We start from the raw sequence: 11,996 nt of genomic DNA, 5'->3' as shown, positions 1-11,996 counted from the left end.
ACTCCTTGTAATCTCTGAACACAGGCTTCTTTGGAGAGCCTTCCAAAACCTGGAGCCAGGGCAGACAGCACATATATGCTAATCAACATACTGGAATCCTTTTCATACTGTTCTTGGGGTTCTCAGAGAGGAGAAGGGGACAACAGAGGATGAAATGGTTGGATGGCATCTCCAACTCTATGGACATGAGTTTGACCAAGCTCCGGGAGATGGTGATGGATAGGGAAGCCTGGTGTGCTACAGTCCATGGGGTTGCAAAGAGTCAGACATGACTGAGCGGCAGAACTGAACTGAACTGAACTGATACTAGAGTCCAGGCTCCATCACTTTTTGCCCTGTTATATGTTTTGCAATTATACTCATGACCTTATCTATAATATGGCAACATTCCAACTTCTGTTTACTTTTGCTGATGAGTACAAAGTGCTCAGTGTGATAGTTAGCAAACACTGAGCTTTTAATAAATGATTGTTGTAAGATAGATCCCACAGTTTGATAGCTCCTTTGAAATATCAGCCATACACATATATAAGTTGTTAGACATTTAAATCCACAACCAAATGTCATCATCTTAATGAGATACTTCCTAAACAGAAGATAATTTTGTAGGATTTTCTGAAAATAAAACTTTTTTTTTTTATTCATTGATTTCAATTGTTGCTTGAGGTCTTGTTTGGGACAAACTGCCACTGAACTGCACACTGGAAAAATGGTTAAAATGGTAAATTTCGTGTCAGAGATATTTTATCACAATAAAATAAAAGAATGAAAGCGTTTCTTTTGTTCAGTGCACACAGTTAATCAGGTCCTTCTGTAACAGAGCCCTGGCCATCTCCTTCCTTCTTAATGGCTTTTTTTACATCACTTTTCCTGGCCTTTTAAAAGCAATACTGGGGATCTGAGCTTAGGCTCACTCCAATCTGGGTTCAATTCCTGGCCTTTTAGTATCTAAGGGGATAATACAACTATTTACTGTTGTAAAAATTAAAGGAGAGGAGCCTTGTAAACATTTAAATACAATGTCTGGCACTCGTAAGATAGTAAATGTCACCATTGCTGTTATTTACTTCATAATTGCTCTTTCTCAGGTGGGGTAAACATTCATTTTTGGCTCCTTTTTAGAGGTTATATAGTTGTATTATCTCCTTAGAATCATAAATGTATCTGAAAAAAATAATTTTAAAAATGAAGCTGATCCCACTGGAGACTCAACAGCACACTCTGACAAATAGTTACTTCCAAAGAAATTCTGTCCAGTTCTCCTGTTGATCCCTGTGTGTTGCCCAAGTCTGGATTTATCTTGTCAGCATATTAAGTAAGTTTCTAACCATGACATTAAAAAACAAGAATAAGAATGCATTTTCGGGTCACTTTTCAGTGCAGACGGAGAAGGCAATGGCACCCCACTCCAGTACTCTTGCTTGGAAAATCCCATGGACGGAGGAGCCTGTTAGGCTGCAATCCATGGGGTCGCTAAGAGTCGAACACGACTGAGCGACTTCACTTTCACTTTTCACTTTCATGCATTGGAGAAGGAAATGACAACCCACTCCAGTGTTCTTGCCTGGAGAATCCCAGGGACAGTGGAGCCTGGTGGGCTGCTGTCTATGGGGTCGCACAGAGTCGGACACGACTGAAGTGACTTAGCATTTTAGTGCAGAGATAAGTAAGGACCTGTACTAATGTGGGTTAAGCCTGTGACCTGAGTGAAGGCTGGGTGACCCCAGGGTTATGTAGAAACCCAGCCTTATGGGGCCTGAGCAGTTACAATCAGGAACCTGGAAAGTTCAGTCTAAATGTGGATGGGATGAGTTCACACACCACCACCAGAACACCTGTGAGGTGGGCAGGAACCCTGGAGTCAACCATCTTTTGAGTGGATCTGGAGGCGTGGCCAGACCCTACTGACCCCCATGAACTCATCTGGCAGGTTTGTATGATGAAAGAAATACATCGAGTTGATAGAGGAAGCATTAACACTGTAATATCCTCAGCACTTTACTTGGTACAATGGCTTTAGCCCTTGTCTACTTGTTATATGTTTAATAGAAATCAAAGCCAAGTACATAGATTTAATTTTATTCCAATGCAATCACACAGCTGTATCATAGAAACTCACCAAGCTGCTTCCTCAGATAGAGGACCTTCCTTGGAACTAAAGGGCTTGTAGACAGATGTAAACTATTATATATACAATGGATAAATAAGGTCCTACTGAATAGCACAGGGAACTATATTCAATGGTCTTAATGCTCAGTCCTGTTTGACTCTTTGCAACCCCATGGACTGTAGCCCACCAGTCTCCTTTGTCCATGGGATTCTCCAGGTAAGAATACTGGTGTGGATTGCCATTTGTTTCTCTAGGGGACCTTCCTGACCCAGGGATCGAACCCATGTCTCCTGCATTGACAGGTGGATTCTTTACTACTGCGCCACTTGGGAAGTACAGGGAACTATATTCAATAGTCTATGATAAACTACCGTGGAAAAGAATATTTTTAAAAAAGAATATATTTTATATACATATAACTGAATCACTTTGCTGTACAGCACAATTTAAAACATTGTAAATCAGCTATACTTCAATTTTTTTTAAAAGACTGAGAAATTTAATTTATCCTAGTCTCAGTGATTTCAAGTTTTTACTTCCTTATAAAGGTGATTTAAAAAAAAAAAGCCTGGAACCCTTGAAAACACGCACACATGCCTATCTTTTTCACACGCCATTTACCACCTCCCAGCTCTCTTTAAATGACTGAGCCCAGGGCTGGATCCTGCTGGCAAAAACAAGTGACACACACATCCGGGCTCCACGGCAGCTTCGATTCCTCCTCTGGCCAGTTTCACCTTCCAAGGTAGCCTGGGTCACCCGCACTGCGCCCCGACCAGAGTCAGCAGCAGGCTGAGCTGCCAGACTGCTTCTTGCCCTTTGTCCTTGCCCAGGAGGGTGAGTTGACAAGCTCAGAGAAATAAAACAAGCATGTGGCAACCAAGATATAATTATTCCTATTTTTAATCTGGCCAAAGATCAATAGAAACATGAATTTTGAAGAACTGTCAGGCTGAAGAGTGGGAATGAAATCACAATTCATATGCTAGCAGTGGATTTTAAAGTGAATGACTTGTCCTTTAAGAGTCTGTAGCTCCATGTAAAGTCCAGCCTGGAGAGTGTGGGGTTTATCACTGATCCAGCTTATAGTGTGGTTCAGTTTCAGAAGAAATATGTTAAGCTGAAATTAGAGTGTGCCTGCCCAGACAACCTCGTAATGGTGCAATTTTGGAAATGATTATATAAGTTCCAGAATTTATATTTACACATAAATTACTGCATGTTGGCAGTGCAGTAAAGGGTGCTTGGTCCCTAACCGTACATTCTCTCTTAGGAAATCATTGAGATGTGCATTTTACACTCAGGGCCCAAGAAAACGACCATCAGGTGGGTGGTGTGGTGGTAAGGGGGGCACTGGTAAGGCACCCGATAGCAGGGGGCAGGCTGAAGGATACGTGTCTGGTGGCATTTCTGATCTGCAGTATACATGTTAGCTAAGACTATGCCCCAAACACTGGAAAATCTGGGTGTTTCCTTCTCCCTGGTATGTAGTGACCTGAGTCAATGGCCAGGGGTCCCTCCGGGGGTGGTCCTGAGGGAATCACTGCAGTGTTCCTTTCTTCCTCCTGGGGACTTGGCCTTTCTTCCATCAGTGGATCCTGGACAGAGCACCGGCAGCTCCGTTGGCTAACTGCTCCTCCGTTCCAGGGCATATCCTCTCACCCATCCTGGGGGGAAGGCCTAGAAATGTCTCCTGCTCCAACACCATTGTTTTCCTATAGCTTTGTTTGCCTTCCAATGAATGTGTTAACATTCATAGGTCATCTTCCTGAATGGATAAAAAAGATATGGTACGTATAGATAATGGAACACTACTCAGCCATGGAAAAGAATAAGATAGTGCCATCTGCAGCAACGTGGATGGACCTAGTGATTATCATACTAAGTGAGTCAGAAAGAGAAAGACAAACACCATATGATATCACTTCTGTGTGAAATCTAAAATATGATACACATGAACTTATCTATGAAATAAAAAAAGAATCATGGACATAGAGAACAGACTGGTATTTGCCATGGAGGAGGGAGGGGGTTAGAGGAGGGGTGGGTTAGGAGTTTGGAATTAGTAGATGCAAATTATTATATATGTGATGGATAAATAGTTCCTAAACTGTGCTAAACAGTTCCTACTGTACAGCACAGGGAACTATATTGAATATTCCATGTTAAACTACCATGGAAAAGAATATACATACATATAGAGAGAGAAATCAACCAAATTTGAATAAAATTAAATTTTTAAAACAATTAAAATCTTTTTGTCAAAAAAAATATTCATAGGTCATCTTTCATGTGGGACCTGTGATATTGACCATCCTCTTGGTTCAGAAAACTAGCAGAAGAGCTAAATAAAAAGAGAAATATAATAAAACATACAATTGTATTTTGCAGGCAATGGTTTGTGGGTTATGATAAAATAGCCGACATGTCCATTCTACCTGACCCTATGATGAACGAAAATAATTAAAAGATGTGTATGAATAATATTCTTATAACTGGACAGAATACAAACTTCTTAGACCATTAAAGAAAGCATCATGCTAGAAATGCTTATTTCAGATGCAATAACACGTTGATCCTCAGTGTATCCTAACACCAACCTCTCATTGCTATTTTATGTTTATGCACCTGTTGCAAAACAGTAAAATTATTTTATTCATTAGTATATTAGTTTCATGGATAAGGAAATGGCAACCCACTCCAGTACTCTTGCCTAGAGAATTCTGTGGTCAGAGGAGCCTGGTGGGTTGCTGTCCATGGGGTCACACAGAGTTGGACACGATTGAAGCGACTTAGCATGCATGCAAGCACTGGAGAAGGAAATGGCAACCCACTCCAGTGTTCTTGCCTGGAGAATCCCAGGGACGGGGGAGCCTGGTGGGCTGCCGTCTATGGGGTCACACAGAGTGGACATGACTGAAGTGACTTAGCAGCAGCAGTATATTAGTTTCCTGTGGCCTCTGTAACAAATTACCACTAAGTGTGGCTTAAAACAACAGATACTTATTCTCCCAGAGCTCTGGAGGCCAGAAGTCCAAAGTCAAGGTGTGAACAGGGCTGCAACCCCTCTGGAGACGCTAGAGAAGAATCCGAGGTGAAGCCTTTCACCTTCTGGTGGTTGCTGGCAGTCCCTACGGGCCCCTACGTTCACATGGCCTTCTCTGTGCATGCGTGTGTGTCTATGTGTGAGTGTGTGTGTTGAGTCACGTTCTTCCTCTCTTGGATAACTCCACTCTGAAGACCTCTAAGATTCACCCAGATAATTATGGATTATCTTCTCATTTTGAGACCCTTAATTTAATTACAATCTGCAAAGACCCTTTTTCCAAATAAGGTAACATTTACAGGTTCCTGGGGTTAGGATCTAATATCTTTGGAGCCACCATTTAGTCCACTACTGTGTGTACTAACAAATTTCACATCAACTTCAGAATTTGGTTAAAATCATCTCTGACAAATAACTCAACGTAGAGAAATGTAATAACAGGAAAAGGTATAATTACTACTCATTGAAAATATAAAAGACATTCAATCAACCGATTGTTTTATATGATGTGAAAACTATTTCCCTGTTTCTAATTCTCTTATAAAAATAACTGAGGCAATGTGAAAAGTAATATTTACCTAAGTTATATGTAAATTTGCCAGTGATTACTAAACAAATCTAGGCGTCTCTCTTTTTTAAATAATATGGTTGAAAATTATCAGAAGTTGAAGTACACAGAATACCCAAGGCTGCCTCAGATCCAGCTCATTCCTTCCCCCACACATTAGCAAACTTTTTATTGTCTTTCATAAGGCACGGGAAACCCCATTACAGGATTAAACATACTATATTTCAGATGGAGTTTCTGGCCACCCAGGCTATTATCTAGTTTAGAGTAAGATTGGTAAATACACTCTAGTTACAGCCATCCAGTTTCTCACATTTTCATAAGCAATACAATTCTAGAGTTCTGGTGTAGCCCAATGATTTATTTAAGAAATCATGAGTGTGTTGTAGGGCTTCCTCAGTGACTCAGCTGTAAAGAATCTGCCTGAAATGCAGGAGACACAGGTTCGATCTCCGGGTGGAGAAGATCCCCTGGAGGAGGAAATGGCAGCCTTGCCTGGGAAATCCCATGGACAGAGGAGCCTGGTGGGCTACAGTCCATGGAGTAGCAAAGAGTCAGACATGACTGAGCGACTAAACCACAAATGTATTAAAAGAGCAGCATCAGAGTTTATCCGTCCTGATTATGGCCTTGAAGCCAGAATGACCCAGCTCTGCGCTGTACCTCTGCCCCACTCATTGCCGCTTGACCACCTCCTCCGCTTCTCATTCTTTCCCTCGTCATCTCCCTTGAGCTTATCTTATTCCCATGTCCAGTAACCAGGTTCCATATTGTACCCACAGATCACCCCTATGGCTTTGGCAACTTCTGCAGACCCCTCCCAGTTTCCTGGGTCTCATCTTCACTGCTTCATTTTCTGCTTGTTGACATCCTCTGCTGCCAGAAGTGAGAGAGACCTTACTCACCCTTGACCTGCAGAAGTCCCCATGCCCCTGCTGGTCAGCTCAACTCTTCCCTCCCACAGAGGGGATGTTTGGATGTATTTCACTTGAAGTGTTGCAAAGACATGGAATCTCCATCCGGGAGATAAACAAGGGTTATCAAGATCTCACATTTAAGCAAGTCAATGAGGTATAGAAAAGTCCTAAGAATTACAAATCAATTTATTAATTTTAATTGGAAACAGAGGAGTTTTCCGTGTCCTATGAATCTCTAAATAGTTTTCCCAGAGGAGAACCTATGATTTCCAAGTATTCATTGTATTCAAAACAGTTTCTCGACTGGCTCTGAATAGAGCTCATTTCTGACACATGCACCCATCTTTTTGCCTTCAACCCGAATATCAACAATAAACATGTGTAGTGTCTGAACCATATATAATAAATCTTGGCCCTTTTTTTTTAGGAAAGAATCAGTACCATGGGTGGGACTTGCAGAGGAGAAATGATGGCAGCTGTTATCCAATGTGCAAAACTCCCGATTTTATTTTAGCATCTTTACATCTAAATGCGTATATGAAAGTAGCAATCCAAAATGAAGTGAGGTTATTGTTCAGATTTGTAAATGCTTTTTTAAAAAAAACTCAGATACAAAAACAAAGTTTATTTGAAAGTAATCACCTTTATCATAAGAGTGATTTCAAGCTGAGAGGGAGAGATGAAATTATTTAAGGAGATGAACATAGGAAGGAGAGCCCCAAAAGCCACTGATGTAGAATTGATTCACTAAGAGGCTTCTCTCCGATTCCAGTTACTTGGCTGTCCGTGAGAGCCTAACAACACACCACAGCCTGGCCCTCCTTAACCGGCATGAGTTAAAGGAAATCTCCTTAAAACCTTCTCTGGGAGGCGACTGGCTTCATCTGCCATTTCTGAGAATCATTAGCTGGCTGGTGACTTCCTCCAAGCCATCTTAATGTCCATGAAAGATATTGATCTATGAGTCATCAGAGCTGCATTTAGCTTTGCCTTTCAAGCTGCCCTCCTGTCTACCCTCATCAAACCCCACCAGTAAGTGGTCTCTGGAGGCCAGAGGCCCCCAGATGTTTAGTGAAAGCAATCAAGATCATGGACACGCTCAATGCCGGAGCGACCCTGCTCCTCTCCCATCTTTCCAGGCCACGTCTCACCCTTGCTTGAAATCACCATCTTAACCTAAAAGAAGCCGACTTGACATTTGAGCATAAAAGCACCAAAATTTCTACCGATAGGCAACAGAAAAATCACATTTTCTCCCGGTTTTAACAATTCACCTTCTTTCGTTTCAATCACTGCCTCTCCTTACCAACTTTAACCTCATGTTCACCACTCTCTATGTTTTCATATATTCGAATCAATCATTTTTTTCTGCTCTAGAAGCTGAAAATCTTGATCTTCCCGAACCATGGAGCTTTACCTGGCTCCTTGCTGCACTGATCCTTATAGTCATCATTGCCGTGGCTGACTCTTTTTCACCACGGGTGTAAAGGAGCTCCTGATTAAAGTGCCGCTATTATTTTAGAATTTGCAGCCACCTTCTCTTTGTACTTTTTGATTTATTTTGTTTTTTAGTCAACTTCTATCTCCACGGAATGTACCATTTCATAATTCCTTTGCAAGATCTTAAAAACCTGCCCCAAATCACAATGGGATTCTCTAAGCAACAGTCTACCAACATCTTTTACGTATTTACTGAGTATAATTTGAAACATTTGAACATTTCTGCCTCAAAGAGACAGACATGTTAAGCATCCGAGGAATAGGATGAATCCCCTATGAATTCAACCTCTGTGTGGATCCCCACCATGAAATTAAATTGTTCACACTTGGAGAAAAATGCATTTCTAAAGCATCACTTTGAAAAGCAGACCTCCAAACTCTCTCACCCTGCTCGTATCCTTTGCATCTTTCTGAGTGCCTAGCTCATAAGCGTTTCCTACTCTCTTTGGATTTATGTTCCATGTGCTATCTTTTGTGAAACTTGAGTGTTATAATTTGTCTTTTGAATAAAGCATAGAGTTTATTTATTTTTAAGGCCTATAGTTACAGGGGAAATCCAATTGGATGTACAATTGAATCTGATTTCTCAAGAACAGATGCCTGGACATCTGGGTGTTTAGCAGCTCTGCATGTGGTTTTATTACTGGTGGTTTGAGAAATGCTGGTTTAACCTGGTCCTGACCACCCTGAGTTCACTCCCCTCCCTCCTGCAGGGGGAGCAGAAGGGGATCTGACACCGCCTCCCCCCTGGCCAGCCTGCTTGAGGGTAAGAGGTCAGCGCAGGCCTTCTGCCCTGCAGTATGGGAGCTTGGTGACCAGCCCTCCCAGCCCTCCGAGGCTTCTCTCAAGGTAGGGGAATCGTCTGGAGCAATGGACACTGACTGGCCTCACTGCACCTGTGGCCTCAGCATCATGGTCTTTCGGTCTGTGCTTCAAGGCCTGCATTCCAGGGGGACCACAGACCACTTGGCACCATGTCCTCCCGGGCCTTTGGAGAAGCCCCCGCTGGTGCTGTTGGGCTGACTCCATGGGGCCCTGAGGCAGAGTTTCTTAGGACACCCCCTTCCCTGATTGGTAGTGTCCAGATATGAGCTCCTATATCTCCCTGGAAATGACCTTTTTTCTTTTTTTTTTTTTGAGACTCAGCCCAGAGGGCAGACCCTGAGCCTCAGCTAGAGCTGCTGAGGGTTAGATTATGTCCTCCCCCAAATCCACACATTGAATTCCCAGCCCCCATACCTCATAAAATGACTATGTTTGGAGATAAGCTCTTCAAAGACTTGATTAAACTAAAATGAAGCTGTTCGGGTGGGCCCTAGTCCAATCTGACTGGTGTCATAAGAGGAGGAGGTTTGGACACACAGATGCCAGGCCTGCGCATGAAGGCAAAACAGTGACAAGGAACCATCTCAAGCCCGGGAGAGGCCTCGGCGTAGACCAACCCTGACGACGCCCTGACCTCGGACTTCCGGCCCCCAAGGCCGTGAGAGAGACGTGTCTGTTTAATTCCATGGTGTGTGGGATTGTGTCCCGGCAGCCACGGCAGTTGGAGCAGATGTGTGCACAGGCTCAGGTTCACAAAGGGTCTGCACCTTATCCTGCTTGTCTCAAGGCTTGGCAGCATCTTAACTCTTGGCAGCTGGTGAGTGGCTGTTTTCCTGCATCCCAGTGAATCCTGCTATCAAAGTCTTGGTGACTTTTGCTTTTATTTTCCTATCAGTAAAAAATGTCCACGTTTATCACCCATTTGTTCTTACTCTAATATAAACTGTGCCTTTGGCTTACTTTTCTGTTGAGGTGCTCCATTTTTCTTACTGATTTACTAGAGTACTTTTTAGAGTAAAAACATTGAATTTTATGTCATATATTTGGCAAATATTTTTTCAGCTTTTATTTCTTATTGTGTTTCTAATTTAGCATGGAAATGTTTAAATGTTTTACACGTTCAGAAGTCTTTAATTGCACTTGTATTTGAAAAATTCTTTGCCCGTACATGAATCAGATGGGTGGAAGATTTAACTAAATCTTCTTCAATTTTTAAATGATTTCATGTTTTATTTTTTAATATTTAATCCAGTTTTTTATTTATTTGGTATCTGGCATGGGAATAAGGATGTCAACTGATTTTTTTCTCAAAGATCTAAATTTTTCTATACAATTAAAAATATAATAATCTAGTCATGGTCCTTTGAACTGAAATATTTTCTTTTTCCTATACTACTATTTACACACCAAATTCTGATTTTTGGTTATTATTATGATTCATTGCTCTCTTTTCTTCCTTCCTCAATACTACTATTGGTATCACCACACTTGTACACAATGACTATACTAATTATATGTATATTCAGTTCAGTTCAGTTCAGTCACTTAGTCGTGTCCAACTCTTTGTGACCCCATGAATCGCAGCACGCCAGGCCTCCCTGTCCATCATCAACTCCCAGAGTTCACTCAAACTCACGTCCATCGAGTCGGTGATGCCGTCCAGCCATCTCATCCTTTGTCGTCCCCTTCTCTTCCTGCCTCCAATCCCTCCCAGCATCAGAGTATTTTCCAATGAGTCAACTCTTCTCATGAGGTGGCCAAAGTACTGGAGTTTCAGCTTCAGCATCAGTCCTTCCAAAGAACAGCCAGGACATATTAGTATTATATTAGTATAATTATCTGAGAAGGCATTGGCAACCCACTCCAGTACTCTTGCCTGGAGAATCTCATGGGCGGAGGAGCCTGGTAGCCTGCAGTCCATGGGATTTCGAAGAGTCGGACACAACTGAGTGACTTCACTTTCACTTTTCACTTTCATGCATTGGAGAAGGCAATGGCACCCCACTCCAGTACTCTTGCCTGGAGACTCCCAGGGACGGGGGAGCCTGGTGGGCTGCCATCTATGGGGTCTCACAGAGTCGGACACAACTGAAGCGACTTAGCAGCAGCAGGAGCAGCAGCAGTATAATTATACTATATACTTATTATGGGGCAAATTTCTCTTCATTTCTTCTCTTTTTAAACTTTTTCCTGTTTGTTCCTATCTATGATTTTTAAGTATTTTTTCAGGTTCTCCCAATGACTCATTGAAATGTTGCTTGGGAATTATAGTCTGCTAATTAAGTGGAAATAATCGATATCTTGTCTCATTTCATTTAGACCTGTTTGTTGACTATGTCTTCAAACTTCTAGATTTAGTCTTAATCATCCTTACCATTCTAGTTAGGACTGTTGCCAGGTATTTTTTCATCACTATTTTCCCATGAAGATTCCCAATCACTTATCACTGAATCAAAAGGACACTGTTGACTTCTGGATGTTCTCTGAATACCACCATTTTGTCAAGTTCTCTTATCAACTCAAACAGGTTTTCCATTGATTCTTACAAAGACTCTAGTTAGATTTATCATCATTCACAGTCAAGACGATTATCTGGAATCATGCTCCTAATTAGAAGTGTGTCTTATTTCTCCTTCATGCTAAAGATTAGAGGTGACAACAGCTGCTTGGCTCATTTTTCATAGTACATGATTCTTAGTTAGCAAAATGGAGTGTCCAAATTTGAGTCTTCTGAGTACAGAGAACATGACTCTGTCCTGGCCACTGTCTGATCATTATCCAGTCAAGAGAATGGTGCTGAGGTGGTTTGAGGAGCATGGACCAGTTCTCTTATAGTGTAGATTTCCTCCATGGATCAAACTAGACCCTCAAGAGCCACCCATTTGCTCCTGGTGTCTCAGGCCCCCAGAATTGCCTGCCCAGAGTTGTGTACCCGTCCCTTAACTACATATATACACATGAAATATATGTGTGTGTGTGTGTGTGTGTGTGTGTGTATGTGCTCAGCTGTATCTGACTCTTTGTGACCGC

The sequence above is a fragment of the Bos mutus genome, chromosome 24, assembly GCF_027580195.1.
Source record: "Bos mutus isolate GX-2022 chromosome 24, NWIPB_WYAK_1.1, whole genome shotgun sequence".
NCBI classification, from domain to species: Eukaryota; Metazoa; Chordata; class Mammalia; order Artiodactyla; family Bovidae; genus Bos; species Bos mutus.
Note: the sequence above shows the minus strand (reverse complement) of the source record.